The sequence below is a fragment of the Phyllobates terribilis genome, unplaced genomic scaffold, assembly GCF_046119375.1.
Source record: "Phyllobates terribilis strain yellow unplaced genomic scaffold, ASM4611937v1 Scaffold_712__1_contigs__length_766980, whole genome shotgun sequence".
Taxonomy (NCBI): Eukaryota; Metazoa; Chordata; class Amphibia; order Anura; family Dendrobatidae; genus Phyllobates; species Phyllobates terribilis.
This window is the reverse complement of record NW_027363472.1, coordinates 107,569-134,460: the sequence shown is the minus strand read 5'-3', so window position 1 is coordinate 134,460 and position 26,892 is coordinate 107,569.

Below are 26,892 nucleotides of genomic sequence, written 5' to 3'. Positions count from 1 at the left end.
GTTCTGAAGCCACGCCTTTGTCATTATAGCTGTGTGCTTAGGGTCATTGTCTTGTTCGAAGGTGAACCTTCGGCCAAGTCTGAGGTCCAAAGCACTCTGGTAGAGGTATTCATCCAGGATATCTCTGTACTTGGCCACATTCATGTTTCCTTCAATTGCAACCAGTCGTCATGTCCCTGCAGCTGAAAAAGACCCCCATAGCATGATGCTGCCACCACCATGTTTCACTGTTGGGATTGTATTGGGCAGGTGATGAGCAGTGCCTGGTTTTCTCCACACATACCGCTTAGAATTATCACCAAAAAGTTCTATCTTCATCTCATCGGTCCAGAGAATCTTATTTCTCATAGTCTGGAGTCCTTGATGTGTTTTTCAGCAAACTTTATGCAGGCTTTCATATTTCTTGCACTGAGGAGAGGCTTCCATCGGGCCATTCTGCCATAAAGGCCCAACTGGTGGAGGGCTACAGTGATAGTTGACTTTGTGGAACTTTCTCCCATCTCCCTACTGCATCTCTGGAGCTCAGCCACAGTGATCTTGGGGTTCTTCTTTACCTTTCTCACCAAGGCTCTTCTCCCATGATTGCTCTGTTTGGCTGGACGGCCAGGTCTAGGAAGACTTCTGGTGGTCCCAAACTTCTTCCATTTAAAGATTATGGAGGCCACTTTGCTTTTAGGAACCTTGGGTAATGCAGAAATTCATTTGCAACCTTAGCCAGATCTGTGTCTTGCCACAATTCTGTCTCTGAGCTCCTTGGGCAGTTCCTTTGAGCTCATGATTCTCATTTGGTCTGACATGCACTGTGAGCTGTGAGGTCTTATACAGACAGGTGTGTGCCTTTTCAAATCAAGTCCTATCAGTTTAATTAAACGCAGTTGGACTCCAATGAAGGAGTAGAACCATCTCAAGGAGGATCACAAGGAAATGGACAGCATGTGACTTAAATATGAGTGTCTGAGCAAAGGGTCTGAATACTTATGACCATATGATATTTCAGATATTATTTTTTAATAAATTTGCAAAAATGTCTACATTTCTGTTTTTTTTTCAGTCAAGATGGGGTGCAGAGTGTACTTTAATGAGAAAAAAAATGAACATTTTAGAATTTACCAAATGGCTACAATGAAAAAAAGAGTGACAAATTTAAAGGGGTCTGAATACTTTCCGTACCAGCATCTGTTTGCACTTAGCAGTGAGAGATGTCACCAGTAGCAGAAGAGGAAGGATTGTGAAATCTGGAGACAGATCCACTTTAACCATTCACATACACATACATGAAACCATACATAGCCTCCGGTCCCGGGTCTCATATCGGCAAAACCCCATAGCGCAAAGTGCCTGTGCTAGGGGGATTCATGAGTCTGCAGTCACACAGTGTGACTGCAGACTTATCCATTTTGACCGGACAACCCCTTCAAGATTTAGAACTTCAGGATATATGAGAAAAGAGGACAGCTTCTTGAGTAATAAATTACAAAGAGAAGAAAAAGTAACAGCACTGAAGGGGTTCACTATAAAGGGATGCTCATGTACAGTACCAATAAAAAGTTTGAACACAACAGTTGATGAAATAGTTTACCTTCATTTTATTGGAATGGGCTCATAGGTCGCTTCACGGGTCACTCCCGGTCATGTCTCATTAAAATGGGGGACCCCCCAAAAAAATGACGTGGGGTCCCCCCTTTTTTAATAGCTAGCAAAGGCTAGGCAGACAGCTGGGGGCTGATATTAATAGCTCAGGAAGGGTGCCATGAATATTGGCCCCCTCCCAGGCTAGAAACACCAGCCGTCAGCCGCCTCAGAAATGGCGCATAAATAGAATGCGCCAATTCTGGCACTTAGCCTCGCTCTTCCCACTGCCCTGTAGCGGTGGCAGTGGGGTAATAGGGCTGGGGTTGATGTCAGCTTATAATGCCAGCTGACATCAAGCCCAGGTTAGTAATGGAGCATAGTCAAAGTTAAAAAAAAAACATAAACACCCAGAATAAAGTCCTTTAATTGAAATAAAGACACAATTCTTTATTGTTCTAAATTAAACCATACTTACCATCACGCCCATTCCGACTGAAGCCAACGATCTCCTGCAATAAAAGTAAAATAATAAAGCAACATCATCCTTACCTTTCCATGGTTCCCACGACAGCTTCAGCTCTGCTACATTCACATGACAGGCTGGATCGCTGCAGAAAGCTGCCATCCAGCTTGCCATGCAGCAGACACTGAGAAGCGCAGGCATGCTTGCGCTCCTCAGTGTCTGGCTGTGACGGCATCCAGATGAGCCGAGTTCATGTTCAATGAACTCAGCTCATCTCATGCACGTCACTGACAGCGTGGGAGAATTCTCCTGCTGACGCGCTGAGTGCAGGAGAATTTTCCCACGCTATCAGTGACGTGCATGAGATGAGCTGAGTTCATTGGACATGAGCTCACCTCATGCACGTCACTGACAGCGTGGGAAAATTCTACTGTACTCAGCGCTTCAGAGTGAGAAATTTCCCACGCTGTCAGTGACGTGCATGTCCAATGAACTCAGCTCACCTCATGCAGCGTGGGAGAATTCTCACGCTGAAGCGCTGAGTGCAGGAGAATTTTCCCACGCTGTCAGTGACGTGCATGAGGTGAGCTGAGTTCATTGGACATGACCTCGGCTCATCTTTGTGCCGTTACAGCCAGACACTGAGGAGCGCAAGCATGCCTGCGCTTCTCAGTGTCTGCGTCATGGCAAGCTGGATGGCAGCTTTCGGCTGCGATCCAGCCTGTCATGTGAATGTAGCAGAGCTGAAGCTGTCCTGGGAACCATGGAAAGGTAAGGATGATGTTGCTTTATTATTTTACTTTTATTGCAGGAGATCGTTGGCTTCAGCTGGAATGGGCGTGATGGTAAGTATGGTTTAATTTAGAACAATAAAGAATTGTGTGTTTATTTCAATTAAAGGACTTTATTCTGGGTGTTGTGTTTTTTGAAATACTTTACTAGAAATTCATGGCGGTCATGTCTAATATTGGCGTGACCCCATGAATTTCGGGCTTAGGGCCAGCTGATAATACCAAGCTGGCCCTAACCCCTTTATTACCCAGTGAGCTACCGCACCAGGGCCCTGGATGAGTTGGGTACAGCGCCAGAAGATGACGCTTCTATGAACGCGCCATTTTCCGGGGTGGCTGCGGACTGCAATTTGCAGCGGGGGTGGGGGGGGGGGGGGGGCAGAAAGCTTGGGCCTCCCTGCACTGCAGATTCCAGCCCCCAGCTGCCTAGTTGTACCTGGCTGGACACAAAAATAGCGCGAAGCCCCACGTATTTTTTTTTTTAATTATTTCATGAAATTCATGAAACAATTAAGAAAAAAAGGGCTTCCCTATATTGTTGTGTCCGGCCAGGTAAAAATAGGCAGCTGGTGGTTGGGGGCTGCCCCTTCCTGCCTGCTGTACCTGGCTGGACACAAATATAGTGCGAAGCCCCATGTCAATTTTTAAAAAATTATTTCAGGAAATTCACGAAATAATTTTAAAAAAAAATTGACGTGGGGCTTCGCACTATATTTGTGTTCAGCCAGGTACAACTAGGCAGCTGGGGGCTGGTATCCGCAGAGCAGGGAGGCCCAAGCTTTCTGCCCCCCCCCCCCCCGCAGCAAATTGTAGTTCACAGTCACCCCGGAAAATGGCACGTTCATAGAAGCGCCATCTTCTGGCGCTGTACCCAACTCATCCAGGGCCCTGGTGCGGTGGCTCACTGGGTAATAAAGGGTTTAGGGCCAGCTTGGCATTATCAGCTGGCCCTAAGCCCGAAATTCATGGGGTCACGCCATTATTAGACATGACCGCCATGAATTTCTAGTAAAGTATTTAAAAAAAACACAACACTCAGAAAAAAGTCCTTTAATTGAAATAAACACACAATTCTTTATTGTTCTACATTAAGCCATACTTACCATCACGCCCATTCCAGCTGAAGTCAATGATCTCCTGCAATAAAAGAAAAATAATAAAGCAACATCATCCTTACCTTTCCATGGTTCCCACGACAGCTTCAGCTCTGCTACATCGAGATGACAGGCTGGACCGCAGCAGAAAGCTGCCATCCAGCCTGTCATCCCGCAGACACTGAGAAGAGTACGCATGCTTGCGCTCTGCAGTGTCTGGCTGTGACGGCATCCAGATGAGCCGAGGTTATGTCCAATGAACTCAGCTCACCTCATGCACGTCACTGACAGCGTGGGAAAATTCTGCTGCGCTAAGCGCTTCAGCGTGAGAATTCTCTCAAGCTCGCCGCATGCGCAGGAGAATTCTCCCACGCTGTCAGTGACGTGCATGAGGTGAGCTGAGTTCATTGTCGGCTCATCTGGATGCCGTCACAGCCAGAAACTGAGGAGCGCAAGCATACCTGCGCTTCTCAGTGTCTGCGGGATGACAGGCTAGATGGCAGCTTTCTGCTGCGGTCCAGCCCGTCATCTCGATGTAGCAGAGCTGGAGCTATCCTGGGAACCATGGAAAAGTAAGGATGATGTTGCTTTATTATTTTTCTTTTATTGCAGGAGATCGTTGGCTTCAGCTGGAATGGGCGTGATGGTAAGTATGGTTTAATTTAGAACAATAAAGAATTGTGTGTTTATTTCAATTAAAGGACTTTATTCTGGGTGTTTGTGTTTTTTTGTAACTTTGACTATGGGGTTAGCAATGGGGGTGTATTATAGACGCCTCTCCATTACTAACCTGGGCTTGATGTCAGCTGGCATTATAAGCTGACATCAACCCCAGCCCTATTACCCCACTGCCACCGCTACAGGGCAGTGGGAAGAGCGAGGCTATGTGCCAGAATTGGCGCATCCTATGGATGCGACATTTCTGGGGGCGGCTGACGGCTGGTGTTTCTAGCCTGGGAGGGTGCCAATATTCATGGCACCCTTCCTGGGCTATTAATATCAGCCCCCAGCTGTCTGCCTAGCCTTTGCTAGTTATTAACATAGGGGGGACCCCACGTCATTTTTTTGGGGAGGTCCCCCATTTTAATAGCTAGAAAAGGCTAGGTATTCAGCTGGGGGCTGATATTAGTAGCCTGGGAAGCTCCGTGGGTATTACCCCCTTCCCAGACTTCAAACATCTGCCCCAGCCATGTGCTTAACCTCCGCTAGAGCCTAAAATTACGGGGAACCCCACGCCAATTTTTTTTTTAATAAATCCTTTATTTTAACACTAAATGACAAGTACAGTAACCAACACTATCACTGTACTTAGAAACATGTCAGTCACATACATAATATCTATCTAATCTATGTGTGATGGTCTATCTTTCTGTTCTAAATTGTCGGGTACCGCTGCTGAATTGCCGGCCAGCTTTTTTAAAGAGACAGTGCATGAAAACACTATTTTTTTAAATAAATCCTTTACACTAAATGACAAGTACAGTAAGCAACACTGTCACTGTACTTATTATATATGTGACTGACATGTTTCTATCTATCTAATCTATGTGTGAAGCTCTATTCTTTCTGTTCTAAACTGTCGGGTACCGGTGTATGCCGCTGCTGAATTGCCGGCTTTTCATGTTTCACTGTGAGCACTGTTCCCATCGATTTGGGCAACCACCTCCCCCAATACATTCTACATTAGTGTCAGTTGTTTTCCTTCATGTAGAATTAACCTACAAGGAAAGAAAGGGTTTATTTTCATTCCGATATTTGTGTCCCATTGACTTGCATTGGTTTCCGGTATCGGAATCGGCGATATCCGATACTTTTTGAGTATCGGCCCGATCCAATCCGATCCGATATTTCCTGATATCGGAAGGTATCACTCAACACTACTCATGAGCGATGACATTACTAAGTTACTGACGTTATCGGTTGTGAGACATAACCGGGAGTGACCTATGAAGCATGGTTCTCAAAACGACGCTCCATAGCTTGCTGTACAGAATCGTTAGATGTCGTGGGAACCCCAATGGGTCACGTCGCAGGTGCAGAGATTGTAATTTAAAAATAAATTGGCGAATGAGCGAGAGTTTCTTCCTTTTATTTATTTAACTTTCCTTTTATGTCTTTCAGGTTCCCATTTTTGGACTTCTTCTGATTGGCTGGATTACGTTGGATCTTCATGGTTTTTTTTTTGCTTTTTAATAAATAGGTGAACGAGGTGTGGGGGAGTGTTCTTTAAAATAAACTATGTTTTCCTGTGTGTGTGTGTGTTTTTGTTTTTTTTTATTACTGGGTTAGTAATGGGGATGTCTGATACACACCACTCCATTACTAACCCTTGGTTTTGATGCCAGCTGACATTACAAGGCTTAAAATGATGAATCCCGTCACTCACGTGGTTGATTAAAAGTTCTTTTTAATGGAGGTCCACATACAAAACATTTCAGCCCATCCCAGACTTTTGTCAATCATTACATTACAAAGCTGACATCAACCTGATAAAACTACTACCCCAATTGCCACTGCACCAACGCAATCAGGAAAAGCCAGCAAAGAGCCTGAGTTGGCGCATCTCATTGATGCGCCAATTCTGGGGTAACTGCAGGCTTTTATTTTTAGGCTGGGAAAGGGCCAATATCTATGGACCTTCCTATCTTGTTAATACAAGAGCACACCTCTGTTCTTTACAAAGGCTGGTTATAAAAAGAAGGGGGGAACCCACATCATTTTTTTTTATTTATTTATGATATGCATGTGTCTTTGGGTGCATTTGCGCTGTGAAAACACACGTTACAAAGTGTGTTCTTTTTTTACTGCAGTGCTGTGGGAAAGTTCTCACCGCACATGCGTTAATGTTAGTGAGGTGAACAGAGTTCATTGGATAAGGACTCCGATGACCTTTCTGCCAGCACTCTGAGGTGCGCAAGCTTGCACAGCTAATTGTCTCTGCAGGATGGCAGACTGTATAGTCGTATCTTGCGACAATACAGCCTGCCATCTTGATGTAGCAGACCTAGACCTGTCGTGCAACAAATGGATGATTTTATTCACGTCAGGGACAGGTGAGGATGATGATGCTTTGTTATTTTATTTCAATTGACATCGGCTTCAATGGAATGGGTGTTATGTTATTAGTTAAATTTAGATTTATTAAAGGAGTCTGTGTGTTTCTTTCAAATAAATTAACTGATTCTGGGTATTTAAAAATTGAACGGCACTCGCAAGGTCCGAGAGCCGTGTGATTTTTTTTTCTCGCACCCATTGACTTGCGATTTTTTTTCTAAGTCCGATTTCAGCTGTGAAAAAAATCACAGATGAGCGGTAACTCATAGATTAATATTGGTCAAAGTAGAATCCAATTTTTTATCGGATTGCACTCGTTCGTTTTCCTTGAAAATGAATGTGAGATAAAACATTTCCCTGCCTGGTTTTAAAAAATGTTTTACCTCAAAGAAAGAATTTTTTGTGATCCAGTCCTGTAATGTCTGTATATTCTTTTGCGTCTCCCCCTTCCCAGGAGCTGTGGAATTATCTGTCCATGTCCCTGTACCGTCAGACAAAGCCATTACACACTACACAGCAGGGGCCCATTTATAAGATTATCTCAGCACAGGAACATTTTATTTAAACACATCTAATTGTGGAATTTATTATTATCAAGATCTATTGATTAAAATGAACTTTGCAGGTAAACCCCTTTAAGTTTTACTTTGGCTGTGTTCACACATGTTGTGTTTTTCAGCTTCAGAAAACTGCATCAAAACACAATCTCTGGCAGGAAATCAGCTGCGTCAAAAACGTTTTGCTGCGTTTTTTGATGCATTTTTTGTGAGTTTTTTCAGCGATTTTTTTCATTGTCCTGTCTCTATTTATGCATGTACATAAAGTTCTGTTAAAAAAAAAACCCCATTCTATTTCACCATCAAAAACGCTGCTGCAAATTTTGGTGCATTTTTTCAGCATTTTTTTCACCATTGTATAAGGATGTGATTTTCCTCCAAAATATCAGTAATTAATGGGGGCACTCTCCTACACCTCTACTGAGGTCTGATATTAACTATTAACATCAAACTTGACTATTAATAATTAATTTCCACTAACGTTATCTGTGCCTTATACTATATACCAACTGAGACAAAACCGTGTGCTAATAAAAGGTATTTATTACACAAAAGTCTACAGTTAATATACTACTAGGTATCACACTAACACAGTACACAAAACGGATTCACAATTTCCAATTACCTAATATATTTTCCACCCACGTTTGCTAATCACTCATGCAATATCGGCCCACCCAACTATACCAACTTTGCCTATATATATCTATCAATATCTAGGAGGGTTAGTACAGGGTATGTAGGGCTAGTAAGTAAAGAAGTTACAGGGGAAGAGAGATACTCAGCCATGTGTTGTTATGTCCATCCTCAAGAGTCTAAGGGGCCTTAGCACATGTGCATTCTGGGTTTTTAAGTCCAGCCAGTGTCCAGCTTCATGTCACAGGAAATGATGTATTATTCCCTGCCCACTGGCTAAGATCTTTGTTCATGTCCAACCATACTCGCAAAACCTGATTTAGCACATGGCTGGACATTCTATTGAAACCTCCTCCAGCAGCAAACAGACTGAAACACATGGGGAGATGTGGGGCCAATATATACATGTATACTTATCTGCAAGCATGGCTAGCATGCAGATACGTATATACATGTACAACCTGAGACACTTCCCTTTACAACTACCCATTATTTCCCATGGGTGAAAAAACACTGACAAAAATGCTGAAAGTGACATGCTCTATTTTCCAAAAACCCAACCAAGGCACAAAATACACAACAACAAAAAAGCATGATGTGTGAACAGAGAATTCTGGTTTCTCATAGACTTTGCTGGTACTGCAAAACACAGCTGAAAATTTGCATAAAAATCTGCAGCAAAAAATGCTAAAAAAACACAACATGTGTGAACATAGCTTTTAAGTGAAGTTTAACTTATACTTATTATATGTTGTCAAAATTACTCACAAAACGTCGCTTTCAAAAGCCACAAAAGACGACGGAGGGGTTTCCTCATTTCTTGTGAATTTCTTTCTGTAGAAACATACAAATCAAGGTCTGTGTTAAGAGTCAAAGTGAAAAGAAAAATACTATTTTAAATGATAAAACCATCAAGGTAGAGGGAGTTGTACTTGCAAATGTGGAGTGAAGAAATGTTCATTGTTCTCATGGGTCTTAATTCACCAACAACTACTTGGATATTGCATTTTACCTAACCAGGTGGGTGTCAAAAAGGGCAGATAGACACCTACACCATCACAAGACCCTACAATTACCATGTAAGGCAGCACCCACCACTTCCTCACTGATACCTCAGATGCCTCTCCTAGATAAGAGCAGTCTATGCGGTATGCAATGTATCGTCCTTCAGGGAGCGCTTCTTCCCAGACCATTTCAAGGTCTCCAGCATATCCAACTCCTTTTGAGTACCAGCCTACTGCTCCAATCATGCATTCCCCGTCACCTCTTTTGCCATACTTACGGATGCAAAGTCTGCTTCCAATATCACGGGCTGGAGTGACTTGTAAGTTTCGTAATTGTGAGATCACAGATGTCTATGCAAGCACCGTGTAACGCATGTTACACGAGTCTTGAATGGTGGCTCAAAAAAAGATGAAGAAGCATCGACTTCAATATCATCATAAGAAGCGTCGACACAAGTTTGCAAAAAGGTATGAAAAGTGAACTGTAGAAGATAGGAAACGGGTGGTTTGCAGCTATGGGACAAAAGTCAATAGACTAGGCTATGATGGGTGAAAATGGGTCTGGAAGAAACAAAGGAAAATGGGGCTAAAGGATGGAGAAATTGAAGGAACTGTCAAGTTCGGTGAAGGAAGTCTGATGATATGGGGTTGTTTCACAGCTAAAGGCGTTGGATACTTTACCAGAATCGATGGTGGTCTCAATGCTGAGCTATATGTGAGTATCCTACAAGACTAATTACTTTGTACACTCGAGTACCATCGGTATGAAAAGGACAACATAGTGTTCCAGCAGGACAACGACCCAAAGCATATGTTGAGATTGGCAAATAAATGGTTCAATGACAATGAAGTCGAAGTGCTGGATTGGCCCCCACAGACCCCAGACCTTAATCCAATTTAACACTTGTGGGTAGAATGGAATAAAAAACTATATACATATCCAAGCGAGTCGAAGAGCATGCACCAACTGGGAACATGTAAAAGAGACCCGGAATTAGATGTCGGTCAAGACATGTTTGAATCTGATCGAGAGCATGCCCAGAAGGATTCAGGCAGTGTTGAAAGCCAAAGGTGGATTTACAAAATACTAATAAAATAATAAAAAATTGTACTTAGATTTTTAGGAGCAAAACAGTAACAGTGCAGTGACATGACAAGAATCTGCATAATTAATCATATGCCAAATAGTTGCAACTCAAGTTTATATATGAGATAGACAAGATGATTGTCTATAAAATGAGGGTAGTCTCACAATAAAATAAGTAGTGGATGGTGAGATATGGAGCCTGAAAGTCAAAAGTTCAAAAGATTGATACTCTTTTGCTCTTCACTGTATTCATGTGCAGTTGGTGGTTCTGGCGATGTATTCAATTAATAATGATGGTCCCAGTGCTATATTCAATTACCGATTATGGTTCTAATAATGAATTAGTGTATTAATGGTTGTTTTGGTGCTGTATCTAAGTACTAATGAGGATGCTGGTGCCATTCATGTACTGATGGAATGTTCTGGTGATGTATTCATTTAATGATCATGGATCTGGTGCGGTCTTCCCTCATTAAACACAAATTAAACAATTAAAGAAAATTTGGTATGTCCACATCCTTAAAAGTCTGATCTATCAAAATATAAAAAGAACTAACATATGCAGTAAAGAGAAAAAAAAATAGAAGAACTACTTTTTTTTGTCACCACACCTCTTACAGCAAAAAGCCATCCAAATGTATGCACCCTGAATTGATAGCAATAAATATTTCAACTTACTGTGCAAAAAACAGCCCTCACATAGCTTCATAGATATATTTTTATTGTTCTAACAGGTCCTTAAAAAAGCATCACAAGCTAAATGTTGTTTTTTTTAACAAAAATAAGAATCTCTGAACGTTTAGGATTACTGTAATCACAAAGACCTGGAGAATCATGTTCACACGTCACTTTTACCACATAATGAATATCTTAAAAGCAAAACCTAAAAAACAATGATGGGATTGTGTTTATTCACTGCAGGTACACCATGAACTGCTGGGAGGGGTGCCACTTGAATTTTCGCCTTGGGCACCAAAAAAAAAAGCTAGAATCAGGCCTGTCCCCACAGACGTTAGGAAGCTAACCGATTCAAGCCAAAATCACCGGGTTTAGCCAACTTCTATCTCATGAGTCTGAGGGCATTTAGAATTAAATAACTTTTTGATCGCTGGGCATCAAAACAGCTCAGACCCCAAGTGATAAAGTCACAATATGATGCTGTTTTTCAGTTACAGTATGGTGGTTCTAAAATCATGTTATAAAAGTATAATTTAGTAACTATATGGCAGTATTAGTTACGGTATTAACCACACATGGTATAGAGAGATTCAGTAATGCTATGGTGGTATGTGGTGGTACTGTTCAATCACTATAGTTGAGGATTTCTGTCCTTTAACCCTTTCACGACCTTGGGATTTTCCGTTTTTCGCTCCCCTTTTTCCCAGAGGCATAACTTTTTTATTTTTTAATATGTCCCTGTGATGGTTTATTTTTTCTGGGACGAATTGTAATTTTGAACGACATCATTGGTTTTACAATGTCGTGTACTGGAGAAAAAGGAAAAAATTCAAAAGTGCGTCAAAATTGCAAAAAAAGTATAATTCTACACTTGTCTCTTGGTTGTTGTTTTTTTTTACCATGTTCACTAAATGCTAAAACTGACCTGCAATTATGATTCTCCAGGTCATTATGAGTTTGCAGATACCAAACATGAATAGGTTATTTTTTTTAAAGTGGTGAAATAAATTCTAAAGTTTGTAAAAAAAATTATAATGGCGCCATATTCCGAGACCCGTAGCGTCTCCCTTTTTCAGGATCTGGGGCTGGGTGAGGGCTTATTTTTCGCACGCTGAGCTGAAGGTTTTATTGATAATATTTTTAGGTAGATATAATGTTTTAATTGCTTGTCATTACGTTTTATTGCGATGTTGCAGCGACCAAAATAACTTAATTCTGGTGTTTTGTTTTTTTTTCTCGTTACACAGTTTACCATTTGGATTAATTCTTTTTATATCTTGATAGATCGGGCGATTCAGAATGCAGCAATATATGTATATTTTAGTTTTATTATTCATTTTTTTTGAATGGGGCAAAAGGGGGGTGATTTGAACGTTTATATTTTTAAAAAAAAACAAACATTTTTTTTTTACTTTTTTCTGGCCTTAATAGTTTCCTTAGAAGAATTGAAGGTGCCTTCATCCGATCACTTGTGCTACACATGGTTAAAATGATCATCTGCTATGAGCGATGGCCAACGGGTAACGCTCATGGCAAATCGGCACATGATCCTGCTAAAAAACAGATTGCAGTAAAAAAGAAAACAATTTAAGACATTCCCGTCCTTATTTGAATGAACTATTTTTGCATTGTATCTTTTCATTTTTTATCGCCCCTAACAAATCCAAAAACAGGTATAACTACCAGACATGTGAACATAGCCTTACAATACAATGTAACGAATGATAGTCGTATTTAGTGCTTACGTTGGCTGCACCTCCTCCTCACTGTCGTCCTCAATAATCGGACGCTTTCTGCCTCTTATTCTGGACGTCCTTCCTAAAATATATAACAAAACTGATTATGATTCTCATTCACCTCCAGATTTACACATCATCAGAGAAGCAGTCTCCACCTCTCACCATGGAAGAAGCAGAACCTATTACACACTGTAGGGATAAAATTATTGGGACACATACACATTACTCCTGGAGGAAATTTTATGACATTCCTTTTTAAATCCAGGGTCATTAACATGGAGTTGATCTCCCTTTGCAGCTAATAAAGCTTCCACTCTAAAAAAAAAAATTGGGGATATTTCTGTGCAATTTGTTGTCCATTCTTCCAGAAGAGCAGTTATCAGGTCAGACACTGATGTTGGACAAGGGGACCTGGCTTGTAATCTCTGGTTAATCCAAAAGGTATCTATCTGATGGAGTTGAGGTTAGGTCTCTTGAAGGGTCAGTCATGTTCTTCCACACCAAACTCACCCAGCCATGTCTTATTTGAACTTTCATGAACTGACTTGTGACAACATATGACAGCAAGATGCTGAATTCAGGGAGCTCTTTAGAACGAGCCATTTTATCACAACTGTTCGCACAGGCAGACTACATGCTTAGATGCTGGATTTTATACCCATGGCAATGAACCAAAAGAGAAAACCTTAATTCAATGATTAAGAGGTGACTTTTCATACTTGTTCACACAGTGTGTAAAGCTTCCTTCACATGTACATGTTTTCAGCACGTGTGGCATTCGCTTTCACATGCACTGAAGACACGTATCCACACATACCTATCATAATCTATGGAGATCTTTGCATGAGACTCGTCCGCATGGATTACAAGGGCCAATACACATTTCTGGCTCCGTGTGAAACATCCTTGTGACAACCGTGTGCTGTACATGTTTAACATTGCAAAGTATAGGAGAAGCTTTGGAATTGATATTTAAGTCATGGTGGAAAAAAAATGAATTGCACACGGATGGAACACTGATGGCACACGGATGACACACTGATCCAAAATACTTATGACACCGGTACCATTTTTCCAGTACCGGTATTATATGGACATGTGAAGGGTGGTTTAGTCAAAGGAATCTGTTAAACATGTCGTCGGTCGGGTAACAAACCCTGAGCTGGAGGTTTTCAGGAGGCAGACACAGAGCTTTTCCCCAGGATATTGTAACTTACTTTTTCCTCTCCTTGTAACAAGAACCATAACCTTTCTAATATTTCGACATAGCCGCAAGAGGGCTTGTTTTTTTGCAGAACACAACTTATTCTATGAAATAAGTGGAAACGGTGAGGAAAAAAACTGTAATTCCACATTTTCTTTTTCAAGGTTTTGTACTAGCGCCACTTACTTTGTGGTAATCAGGTGGTGATCTGTTACCTTTGCTCTATGGGTCAGTATGGTTACGGGATCCCAAATCTATATATTTCTATTCATGATTTACTAATTAAAAATAAAATAAAAACATTTACAAAAACAATTTGGCTTTTGTCACCATATTCTGAGAGCCATATATATATTTTTTTAAAGTGGTCATCCGGCAGTCAAGGTAACCCTTCGTCAATGTGCATTCATACTGCACGGTGGCCCCATGTTCATTAGAACTGATGGCCATTATGTTAAAGTCTGTTACATGTCACCATCACACTTGACAGCGGTATTAACCCCATAACGCCCAATGACGGACACTGCACGGCATGAGCAGGTGTAAGTTAATGCTCCTTGCCGTGCAGTGTCCGTTATGGCTTTAAACTGTCACAGCGTGTAAACACTCAGTGACAGATAAGTGCGGACAGCTATCTGTGACAGCTGAGCAGCACAAGATGGGGTGCAGGGAGCCATATGGTCGGTCCGCACACCTAGATCGCTGCGATCGGTCAGTCAATCTGACTGACCGATCTCAGCATGATCGTGCAGAAGATGCTGAAATATCAGCGTCTCCAGCCCGATCAGTGCCGGAGTTCAGCACCGCCAGTGGCTGAGCTCCGGCACTAAACAGCTAGTAGCCGTGTCAGCACCACCCCTGGCTGTTAACCCCCTGACAGATCGGTGGCCCTGCGATGTCGTGGGGCCCAATCATTGCCATGGTGACCAGGGGTCGTCATGACGACCCCCGGGTCACCAAGCTACGGAAAGCTGCTGAAACCATGCTCACAGCATGGGCTCAGGAGCTTTCACTAAAGGTATAATGAATGCACTGCAATCTAGTACATTGCAATACATTATACCTGTGATCAAAGAGAAACAAGTGAAAGTCCCATAAAGGGACTAAGTAAAAAGTAAAGAATAAATGGCAAAAAATGTGTAAAAATATGTAAAAAAATTAAATTAATAATAATAATTTAAAAAAAATATTCACTAATAAATACACATTTTTATGTAAAAAATAAATAAATAAATAAAATAAAAAAAAGTACACATATTTGGTATTGCCGAGTCTGGAACAACCCGACCTATAAAAGTGTCAGACTAGTTAACCCCTTCAGTGAACGCCGCACAAAAAAAACTTAAAAAAACGAGGCTAACGATGCTTTATCACCATGCCACTGGGAAAAAAAGGGGAATGAAACACGATAAAAAAAACAAATATAAATAAAATTAGTACCGCTGAAAACGTCATCTTGTCCCACAAGAAACAAGCCGCCATACAGCCCCATCATTGATAAAGATGTTAAACAATACAGGTCCCAGGACAGAGCCCCGTGGTACCCCACTTCAGACATTCATCCAGCTGGATGTGAAGCCATTTACAACCACCCGTTGAGTCCGATCACTAAGCCAGTTATGAATCCACCTAACAGTTGCCTTGTCCTTTCAATACTTGGTCATTTTTTCAATAAGGATGGTGTGAGATACTTTGTCAAATACTTTGCTGAAGTCAAGATATACTATATCTACGGCATTTCTGTTAGGCGTCAGGTGTTTGCTGGATTTGAAATGGGTTCAGAACCATCAGTGGATTCTGTAGTCTCCCATTCCAGTCCAGCCAGGGCTGATGCTGCTCAGCATCATCATCAGTCCCAACGCCTAGCTGGTGCACGAGATGTACAGGTTGTCTCTTTGGTCTTTGTTCCTAGCAACATGAAGGATAGGTTGCGGAGGGAAACAGGGCTGCTAAAGCTTAAGTCCAGGATTCTCTGCACTGAACATGCCCGTGACATGGTGGACCGTGATTGGTGGTTTGGGAGTCAGCTGATCCGGTGACCTGGCGCCGCCTGATTGGTTGCGGGTGACGTCACCAATAGTGTGACGGTGGGCAGGGCTTAATCTTTAAATAGCCCCCTCACAAACATGGCGGCGCGCTCTGATCATTGACCTGTGATGGTGTTGTGTGGACGCTTGGTCTTTTGGGCTCCACGTGTGCTTTAGTTTCTGGCAGGCAGGTTTAGTGGAAATAGGCAGGCTTAGATGAAATAGGCAGGCTTAGATGAAATAGGCAGGTAGCTTCATCTGACAGTCTGGCTCCGACAAAGGGGTCGCCATACACCCCGAGCAGTCTGCAGACACCCTATTCCCGGCACCGCCTGTAAGCCACGTGGAGAGATACTGCTCAGTCCGGTAGCACGCCGGCTGGGAGCACGTATTCGCCGACGTGAGTCACACACGCATCCTAGCGTCTGCTGTGTAGTCCCTGTGCAGTTAACAGGGCTACAGATATATTATTTATCGCACATCTCTCGTGCTGTTAACGGAGATAGTGCGAATCCCTAATCCTGTTCCGGTGTGCAGTAACACGGAAGGGATTGTTATTTAAGTTGGTTGTTTTACCTTCTCACCCGGAAGGTGTTTGGCCGCAGTCCACCAGGCTGCATCGCGGACCCCGTGTAAGGTTGCTTTCCATTATTTAATAAAAGTTGTTTGCAACCGTCCCCTTAACAATTTCCCTGATCCACCCAGTCAGTGATTCTGTCATAGAAGGAAATTAAGTTAGTCTGACATGATTTGTTAGTTACAAACCCATGCTGACTCTGGTTAATCACTTCATTCTTATCCAGGTACTTACATACATGTTGTTTAATAATTTGTTCAAAAATCTTTCCTGGTATAGCAGTCAGACTCACCGGCCTATAGTTCCCTGGGTCCACTTTCTTCCCCTTTTTGAAGATAGGAACAACATTTGCTCTTCTCCAGTCTTCTGGGACTTCTCCTGTTCTCCAAGAATTTTCAAAGATTATGGAGAGTGGTTCTAAAATTTCTTCTACGATCTCCTTCAGTACTCTGGGGTTTAATTCATCTGGACCTGGAGACTTGAACTCATTTATGTTAGCTAAATATTCCCTCACAATCTTTCTGTTTACAGATAACCTGGATTCTTCAATTCCTTTAATAGGACAGTGAAGATCAGTTGATGCTCCATTTTCTTTCTGAGAGAAAACAGATGCAAAATAGGAATTAAAAAGTTCGGCCTTCTCAACATCCTTTCTTACCATTTCACCATTTTCATCCTGTAAAAATCCTATAGCATCTTTGACTTTTCTTTTACTTTTGACATACCCCCAAAATCCTTTTTTATTGCTTTTGACATCTCTTGCAAGCCTTAATTCATTGTCAGCTTTAGCTGACCTGATACGTGCCCTGCAGGATCTGCAGACTGCATTATAATCTTCTTTATATATGACTCCTTCTTTCCATTTGATAAACATTTCTTTCTTTCTTTTTAGCATGTGTTTAAGTTCTGTGTTCATCCATCCTGGTTTCCTTAAATGCTTCCCATTCTTCCTACTTTTCGGGATTGTTAACGATTGTGCTTTGAGAATCTCATTTTTAAAAATTTCCCATCCTTCCTGGACATTTTTGTCCTTAAGGACATCCAGCCATTGGATCCCTCCTATTCTCTTTCTGAGTCTCTTAAAATCTGACTATTTAAAATCTAACCTTGAAGTTTGAGTCTTCACATGTCTTCCTCCTCTAGTTATCCAAAATTCTATAATAGCATGATCGCTGCCTCCTAGGGTCCCAGACACTTTTATCTCCTCAACCATTTCCTCCCTGTTTATAAGGATTAGATCCAAAGTAGCAGATCCCCTTGTTTTCTCCCCTACCTTTTGGAAGATAAAGTTGTCAGCAAGAGAGGATAAGAATTTGCTTGACCTGTTAGTTTTACTTGAGAGAGATTCCCAACAAATGTCTGGATAGTTGAAATCTCCCATGACCACTACGTCATATTTTTTGGAGAACTTGGTCATTTGATACATAAAGTGTTCATCCATATCTTCAGCTTGCCCAGGTGGCCTGTAGTAAATGCCTACAATGGTGTCCTTTCCGTTGTTCTCTCCTTGTATTCTTACCCAAACACTTTCCACAGAACTCCCAGTCTCTGCTTCAATCTCTCTGCAGATATACGCTTTTCTAACATACAATGCGACACCTCCTCCTTGTTTATCAAGTCTGCTTCTTACAAATAAGTTGTATCCTTTTAGCCTTGTATTCCAATCATGTGTATCGTCCCACCAAGTTTCAGTGACATCATATTTCTTTTCCTGCGTTAGTAGTTCCAATTCTCCTTGTTTGTTGCCCATGCTTTGTGCATTTGTATAAAAACATTTTAGTTTGTGATTGGTTTCTCTTCCTCCCATATTTTTATTACTTAGATTTTTTTGTCTTTGTTCTTCCTTTCCGCTTCCAATAGCAGAGATCTCAATAGTATTTGTCAGCTGTATGGCTTTTTCTGGCCTTTTGCTTCCCTTCCCACATTGTTCTAGTTTAAAGCTCTCCTGATGAGTGTAGCAAGGCGACTTCCAAATACATGTATTCCAGTCTTCGTAAGGGGCACCCCATCTCTAGCAAGTAGTCCATCATATAGATAATTCATTCCGTGATCCAGAAATCCAAATCCTTGTTGACAGCACCATCGACGTAGCCAGTTGTTCACCTGTAGAATCTTATTCCACCTCATTGTTCCATGGCCATCCACTGGGAGGATGGATGAGAAGACCACCTGCGCTCCCAATTCTTTCACTTTCTTGCCTAAGTCTTCAAAGTCACTGCAGATGGTTTCCAGGTCCTTTCTTGCAGGGTCATTTGTCCCCACATGTATTAGCAGGAATGGGTAGTGATCTGTAGGTCTGAAAAGTCTTGATATCCTGTCAGACACATCTTTAATTTTTGCTCCTGGAAAACAGCACATTTCTCTTGAGGTTATGTCTGGTCTGCAGATAGCGGCCTCTGTTCCTCTCAACAGGGAATCCCCCATGACCACCACTCTCCGTTTTTCCTTCACAACATTTTCTTTCTCTATCCAGGAGGATTCTGAGGGCTTACAAGGTTATTCATTGTGGGCAAAGTCTTATCTTGCTGTATTTCTTCATGGTTCTCCTGTGTGAGAGCCTGGTACTGGTTCCTGAGCAGTATGGGTGCTGACTGCCTCTCGATACTCCTGCTTCTCTGGGTCACATGCTTCCATTCCTCTGTTTCATCAGGTGCAGTTCGAATTTCTTCTCTTCCTGTATCATGAAGAGATAATTCTCCTCTAAGAACTCTTCACCTTCCTTAATGATTTTCAAGGTAGTTAACCTCTCTTCTAGATTTCACAACTTTTCCTCCAACAGGGACACAAGCTTGCATTTCTGGCATGTGAAGTTTGGCTTTTCCCTGGCAAGTATGTGAACATGTATCAGGATATGCAGCTCACCAAATGGCTCCTGGACTCTTCCATGTTCTTATTGTTAATGTGTTATGAAAACAGTGAAAAACGCTCCAAAATTCGGTTTATCGATGTCCTCCTTTCAGCTCCAACGGCCAAAATCCAGTGTTCTTTGAGCTCGCGGAGACTCTTCACTTATCCCAAAATGCAGTGGGAGTATGCAAATTATCTCCTCAGGACTCCTCCCCTGGTTTCATCTGTCAATGTAAATATAGGGTGCTTCCACGTTACTGGTAGCACAAGGGCACTGGAAAAGTGAAATAACTCCTCGCCCCCAAAAGAAATATAGCAAATTCTGTGCTCCGAAATTTTAATGCTACCCTCCCACCCCCGCCCTCCAGAGCTCCAGTGTGTGCCTACATCAGATTTACCATCCACATGTTTGGCAGGGGTATAACTTACAAAATGGGGTCACTTGAGGGGGGGTATTCTGCTCTTTTAGCATTTAGGGTCTCTGTATATGGAGTCCGCAAACTATTCTAGGAAAACCTATACTCCAGCAGTCAAATAGCGCTCCGTCCTTCCCGAGTGTCGCCGTGTGGCTAAGCAGTACTGTACAGCCACATATGAGGTATTGCCACATTCAGCAGAAATTGTGGGCCACATTTTAGGGGCCAGTTTTATCCATTAACCCCATTTAAAACGTAAAATCTGGGGCTAAAACAAAATATTTGAGATAAAAATGTAATTATTTTTTCTTCACTGCCCAATGGTATAAAATTCTGTGACACACCCATGGTGTTAATATGATCATTGCACCCCTAGATGAGTTCACTGAGAGGTGTACTTTGTAAAATGCGGTCCTCAGGCTGTTATGGCACCTCAGTGGATCTCCCAGTGTATGATGGCACCCGATGCAGATCACGTAGGAGAGGGAGCCCTCTCCCTCCTCAAGCCTTCTAAATGCTGTTATTTCTATTGATATCGACATTTAAGGGGTTAAAAAGCTGGGAATGGTGAGGGCAATGCTCCTGACAGTGACAGCTGAGGCTCTGCTATCACTTAAGCCAAGCTCCCGACGATGATGGTGAGGGCACAGCCCCTGGGCCCCGCACAATCGTCATGATGTTACTGTATGTCAGTGGTTGGGAATCCCTTCCCGATCAGGACGTATAGGTATGTCAAAGGTCATGAAGGGGTTACAATTTTAGCAGCAATTTTTCATATTTCCAAGGAAATTTAAAATAAACTGCATTTTTATGGACCTATTCACTTTTGAAGTGACTTTGAAGAGCCTTTTATTGTAACCCCCTAAAAAACACCCCAATTTAAAGAATGGAGGTTTCAAAGCATACAAGAAGTTTGCTATTCCTTGAGGTGCTTTGCATTAATGAAAATATAAGAAAAAAAAATTAATAATTCCATTTAGTCAAATTCCATTCAGCTAAAATGTTACTTCAGCCCTAATTTTTAGACTGCACAATTTATTACGCAATTTCTCCTGAATGCAGCATTACTCCTTGTATAGCAGACACTAATATTGTATAGCTATTGTACGGTTTGGTACTCACTCGGCTGCGGCTGAGGTAGGCACAGGAAGCATTTTCATTGAAATCCAGGCTAGTTTATTCAGACAGCATAAACTGCTCAGGTAGCAAAACAAAAACACCCTTTTCCGGCACAAAGTGGAAATACAAAGTAAAATGTCCATACAATGTTGCGGGTTCGACCGCTCAGGTCAGTTTCCAATCCTTAGGTGTTTAGCACAGACCAGCATCCTGGAGATCCACATATCTCCAGACACAGAATGAGACAATTGGTCTCCATTTTATTTACCAAACCACGCCCCCGGGGTGGGGATATGTGAGCAGCCATTCCCACCAATCTCTTATGACTGCTCGTAAAAGCGGCCATCATACGACCTATTAACCCTTTCAGTACTATATGTGCTGGAGCATGCTTTTCTGGGTTTACATCACCGAAGCTAACAACCTCGAGGACCTGTCCGGTGGCCATCTTACATACCCTCCTCTGCCCAAAGCTGGCGGGCTTGGCTATCAATAAGCAAAAAAACTCAAAATTCGAAAATCACGATACACATGAAGATTAGAAAAGGAATAATCAGTTCTGAGAAGGAAATGTATTAAGTATAGCACTGTGTGTGTGTATGTATGTATGTATGTATGTATGTATGCATGCATGTACAGTACAGACCAAAAGTTTGGACACACCTTCTCATTTAAAGAGTTTTCTGTATTTTCATGACTATGAAAATTGTACATTCACACTGAAGGCATCAAAACTATGAATTAACACATGTGGAATTATATACTTAACAAAAAAGTGGGAAACAACTGAAAATATGTCTTATATTCTAGGTTCTTCAAAGTAGCCATCTTTTGCTTTGATGACTGCTTTGCACACTCTTGGCATTCTCTTGATGAGCTTCAAGTGGTAGTCACCGGAAATGGTTTTCACTTCACAGGTGTGCCCTGTCAGGTTTAATAAGTGGCATTTCTTGCCTTATAAATGGGGTTGGGACCATCAGTTGTGTTGTGCAGAAGTCTGGTGGATACACAGCTGATATAGTCCTACTGAACAGACTGTTAGAATTTGTATTATGGCAAAAAAAAAGCAGCTAAGTAAAGAAAAATGAGTGGCCATCATTACTTTAAGAAATGAAGGTCAGTCAGTCTGAAAAACTGGGAAAACTTTGAAAGTGTCCCCAAGTGCAGTTGCAAAAACCATCAAGCGCTATAAAGAAACTGTCTCACATGAGGACCGCCCCAGGAAAGGAAGACCAAGAGTCACCTCTGCTTCTGAGGATAAGTTTATCCGAGTCACCAGCCTCAGAAATCGCAGGTTAACAGCAGAGACCAGTTCAATGCCACACAGAGTTCTAGCAGCAGACACATCTCTACAACAACTGTTAAGAGGAGACTTTGGGCAGCAGGCCTTCATGGTAAAATAGCTGCTAGGAAACCACTGCTAAGGACAGGCAACAAGCAGAAGAGACTTGTTTGGGCTAAAGAACAGAAGGAATGGACATTAGACTAGTGGAAATCTGTGCTTTGGTCTGATGAGTCCAAATTTGAGATCTTTGGTTCCAACCACCGTGTCTTTGTGCGACTCAGAAAAGGTGAACGGATGGACTCTACATGCCTGGTTCCCACGATGAAGCATGGAGGAGGAGGTGTGATGGTGTGGGGGTGCTTTGCTGGTGACACTGTTGGGGATTTATTCAAAATTGAAGGCATACTGAACCAGCATGGCTACCACAGCATCTTGCAGCGGCATGCTATTCCATCCGATTTGTGTTTAGTTGGACCATCATTTATTTTTCAATAGGACAATGACCCCAAACACACCTCCAGGCTGTGTAAGGGCTATTTGACCAAGAAGGAGAGTGATGGGGTGCTACGCGAGATGACCTGGCCTCCACAGTCACCAGACCTGAACCCAATCGAGATGGTTTGGGGTGAGCTGGACCGCAGAGTGAAGGCAAAAGGGCCAACAAGTGCTAAGCATCTCTGGGAACTTCTTCAAGATTGTTGGAAGACCATTTCCGGTGACTACCACTTGAAGCTCATCAAGAGAATGCCAAGAGTGTGCAAAGCAGTCATCAAAGCAAAAGGTGGCTACTTTGAAGAACCTAGAATATAAGACATATTTTCAGTTGTTTCAGACTTTTTTGTTAAGTATATAATTCCACATGTGTTAATTCATAGTTTTGATGCCTTCAGTGTGAATGTACAATTTTCATAGTCATGAAAATACAGAAAAATCTTTAAATGAGGTGTGTCCAAACTTTTGGTCTGTACTGTATGTATATATATTATATATATAAACATATATATATATATATATATATATATATACACACATACATACATACATACACTACCTAGTCAGGGTGCATGTTTAAAAAGGACTGTATAGACCAATCGGTAACTAAAACACAGAAAACCACTCATATAGAACCAAAAAGAAGACCAGACTATGCTAAAATATAACAAATTTTAATGGATCAAGCTAAAATACGAATAGGGGTGGGAACAAAGCAACCAGGAGAAAGCGCTGAACAACATGTGTTTCCCACATGCAAATGTACAGTACAAATCAATGGAATATATACCATTACCACCAGAATACATATATATACATACAGTGGGTACAGAAAGTATTCAGACCCCTTTAAATTTTTCACTCTTTGTTTCATTGCAGCCATTTGATAAATTCTAAAAAGTTCATTTTATTCTCATTAAAGTACACTTTGCATCCTATCTTGACTGGAAAAAAAACAGAAATCTAGAAATTTTTGCAAATTTATTAAAAAAGAAAAACTGAAATATCACATGGTCATAAATATTCAGCCCCCTTGCTCGGTATTGAGTAGAAGCACACTTTTGAATTAGTACAGCCATGAGTCTTCTTGGGTATGAAGCAACAAGTTTTTCACACCTGGATTTGGGGATCCTCTGCCATTCTTCGTTGCAGTTCCTGTCCAGTTCCGACAGGTTGGATGGTGAACGTTGGTGGACAGCCATTTTCAGGTCTCTCCAGAGATGCTCAATTAGGTTTAGGTCAGGGCTCTGGCTGGACCAGTCAAGAATGGTCACAGAGTTGTTGTGAGGCCACTCCTTTGTCATTATAGCTGTGTGCTTAGGGTCATTGTCTTGTTCGAAGGTGAACCTTCGGCCAAGTCTGAGGTCCAGAGCACTCTGGAAGAGGTTTTCACTCAGGAAATCTCTGTACTTGGCCGCATTCATGTTTCCTTCAATTGCAACCAGTCGTCATGTCCCTGCAGCTGAAAAACACCCCCATAGCATGATGCTGCCACCACCATGTTTCACTGTTGGGATTGTATTGGGTAGGTGATGAGCAGTGCCTGGTTTTCTCCACACATACCGCTTAGAATTATCATCAAAAAGATCTATCTTCATCTCATCAGACCAGAGAATCTTATTTCTCATAGTTTGGGAGTCCTTCATGTGTTTTTGAGCAAACTCTATGCGGACTTTCATTTGTCTTGCACTGAGGAGAGGATTCCGTCGGGCCACTCTGCCATAAAGGCCTGACTGGTGGAGGGCTGCAGTGATAGTTGACCTTGTGGAACTTTCTCCCATCTCCCTACTGCATCTCTGGAGCTTAGTCACAGTGATTTTGGGGTACTTCTTTACCTCTCTCACCATGGATATTCTCCCACGATTGCACTGTTTGACTGGATGGCCAGGTCTAGGAAGACTTCTGGTGGTCCCAAACTTCTTCCATTTAAGGATTATGGAGGCCACTGTGCTCTTAAGAACCTTGAGTAATGCAGAAATTATTTTGTAACCTTGGCCAGATCTGTGCCTTGCCACAATTCTGTCTCTGAGCTCCTTGGGCAGTTTCTTTGAGCTCATGGTTTTCATTTGGTCTGACATGCATTGTGAGCTGTGAGGTCTTATACAGACAGGTGTGTGCCTTTCCAAATCAAGTCCTATCAGTTTAATTAAACACAGCTGGACTCCAATGAAGGAGTAGAACCATCTCAATGAGGATCACAAGGGGTCTGAATACTTTCCATACCCATTATGTATATGTGTATATACATATATATATATATATATAATACACATATAAATAAAACAATAAGAAACCAGGTGTATATCAATACAGACTATATGTATTAGATATGGGGAAAACATATGTACTACCTCTATCAGGGTGTAAATAAATATTGTGCAAAAGAACCACAGGACGCAAGAGAGGGCAATGATGGAAATAGCTCCTAACGTATAAACTATTCCATAATAATAAACCAATATAGGCGGGTATCGAATAGTCTATATACCTGTGTATGAGTCTGGAGTAGAGGGGGCATACGGTGCAGCGTCGCCACCCCGACAGTGCATAGCAGTGGACCCTCGACAGTGCATCAGCATTGCCATGCAGTTTCCCGGGCCTATGCTCTGTATGGAAGCTAAAATCCTGAAGGGCTAGGGACCATCTGGTCACTCCGGCATCGTTCCCCTTCTTGTCCCTCATCCACCTTAGTGGGGCATGGTCTGACACTAGCCTGAACTTCCTGCCTAAGAGGTAGTATCTTGAAGTGTCCAACACCCACTTGATGGCCTTTTCCACAATGGAGTAATTCTTCCCACAGGATGTCACATTCTGACTTAAATACATTATGGGATGCTCTTCCCCGTTCACTTCTTGTGATAGGACAGCACCCAGCCCGACATCTGACATGTCTGTCTGGACCACAAACTTATTTGAGAAATCCGGTGCCACCATAACTGTCTGTTTACACAGAGCTACCTTCAGTTCCGCGAAGGCAGTCTCAGCTTCTGGAGATTACTTAGCCATAACCGACTTTGTCCCTGTAAGGAGGTCTGTCAAAGGGGCCGCTATCATGACGAAGTTAGGGATGAACCGGCGGTAATAGCCCACGATGCCTAGGAACGCTTTGACCTGTTTCCCTGAGAGGGGTTGTGGCCAACTCTTGATCACGTCGACTTTATTTGGGGCTTTATTTCACCTCTCCCTACGACATAACCCAAGTATTTGGTTTCTTCAATGCCCATGGCACATTTCTTCAGGTTTATAGAAAACCCTGCCTTCTTTAAAGAATCAAGTATCGCCTGGACTTTGCTCAGATGGCTTCCCCAATCCTGGCTATAGATCACGATGTCATCCAAGTAGACTGCTGCATACTTCTTGTGGGGAGCTGGAATCAAGTCCATGGTCCTCTGGAAGGTAGCCAGGGCTTCTTGCAACCCAAACGACATCCTTGTGAAGTAGAATCAACCATCTGGCGCTGAGAAGAAAGTCTTCTCCTTGGCATCTTGGGACATGGGTATTTGCCAATTCCTTTAGTGAGGTCAAGGGTGATAATATACCTGGCTGGCCCCAATCTTTCAAACAGTTCATCTACACTGGGCATTGGGTAGGTGTCAAACTTCAAGACTTTGTTGAGTTTCCTATAGTCATTGCAAAACTGCCATTCTCTATCTGGTTTTGGCACTAAGACTTTGGGACTGGACCAGCCACTCCTGGACTCCTCAATGACTCCCATGCTCAGCATCCGCTTCACCTCTTTTGCAATTACCTCTCGGTGGGCTTCAGGAATCCGATACGGCTTCATATTTACTTGGACATGATGACCCGGAAGAAACTCATGCTCTATGATCCGAGTACACCCTGGTAGTTTTGAGAACAGGTCTCAGTTCCGCTGTAGCAACTCTCGGCACTGTGGCTTCTGGGCATGTGACAGCAACTTTGCCAGCTTGACTTCCTCCACGTGGGCTTTGGTCTTCGCCACCAAACAGGAGCTTCCACAAACTCCCTATGTCATTTGGCTTGATCAGGTTGACGTGGTACACCTGGTAGGGCTTCCTTTTCCCTGGTTAGTGGACTCTATAGTTGACATTGCCAAGCTTTTCAAGAACTTCATAGGGGCCCTGCCACTTGGTCAGGAATTTGCTCTCCACCGTAGGCACTAGTACCCAATTGCCAAGGTGGAAGTGTCTCACCCTCACCGATCTTTAGTACACCCTTGACTGTGCCTCTTGTGCTTTGAGGAGGTGTTCTTTCACAATAGGCATCACCTC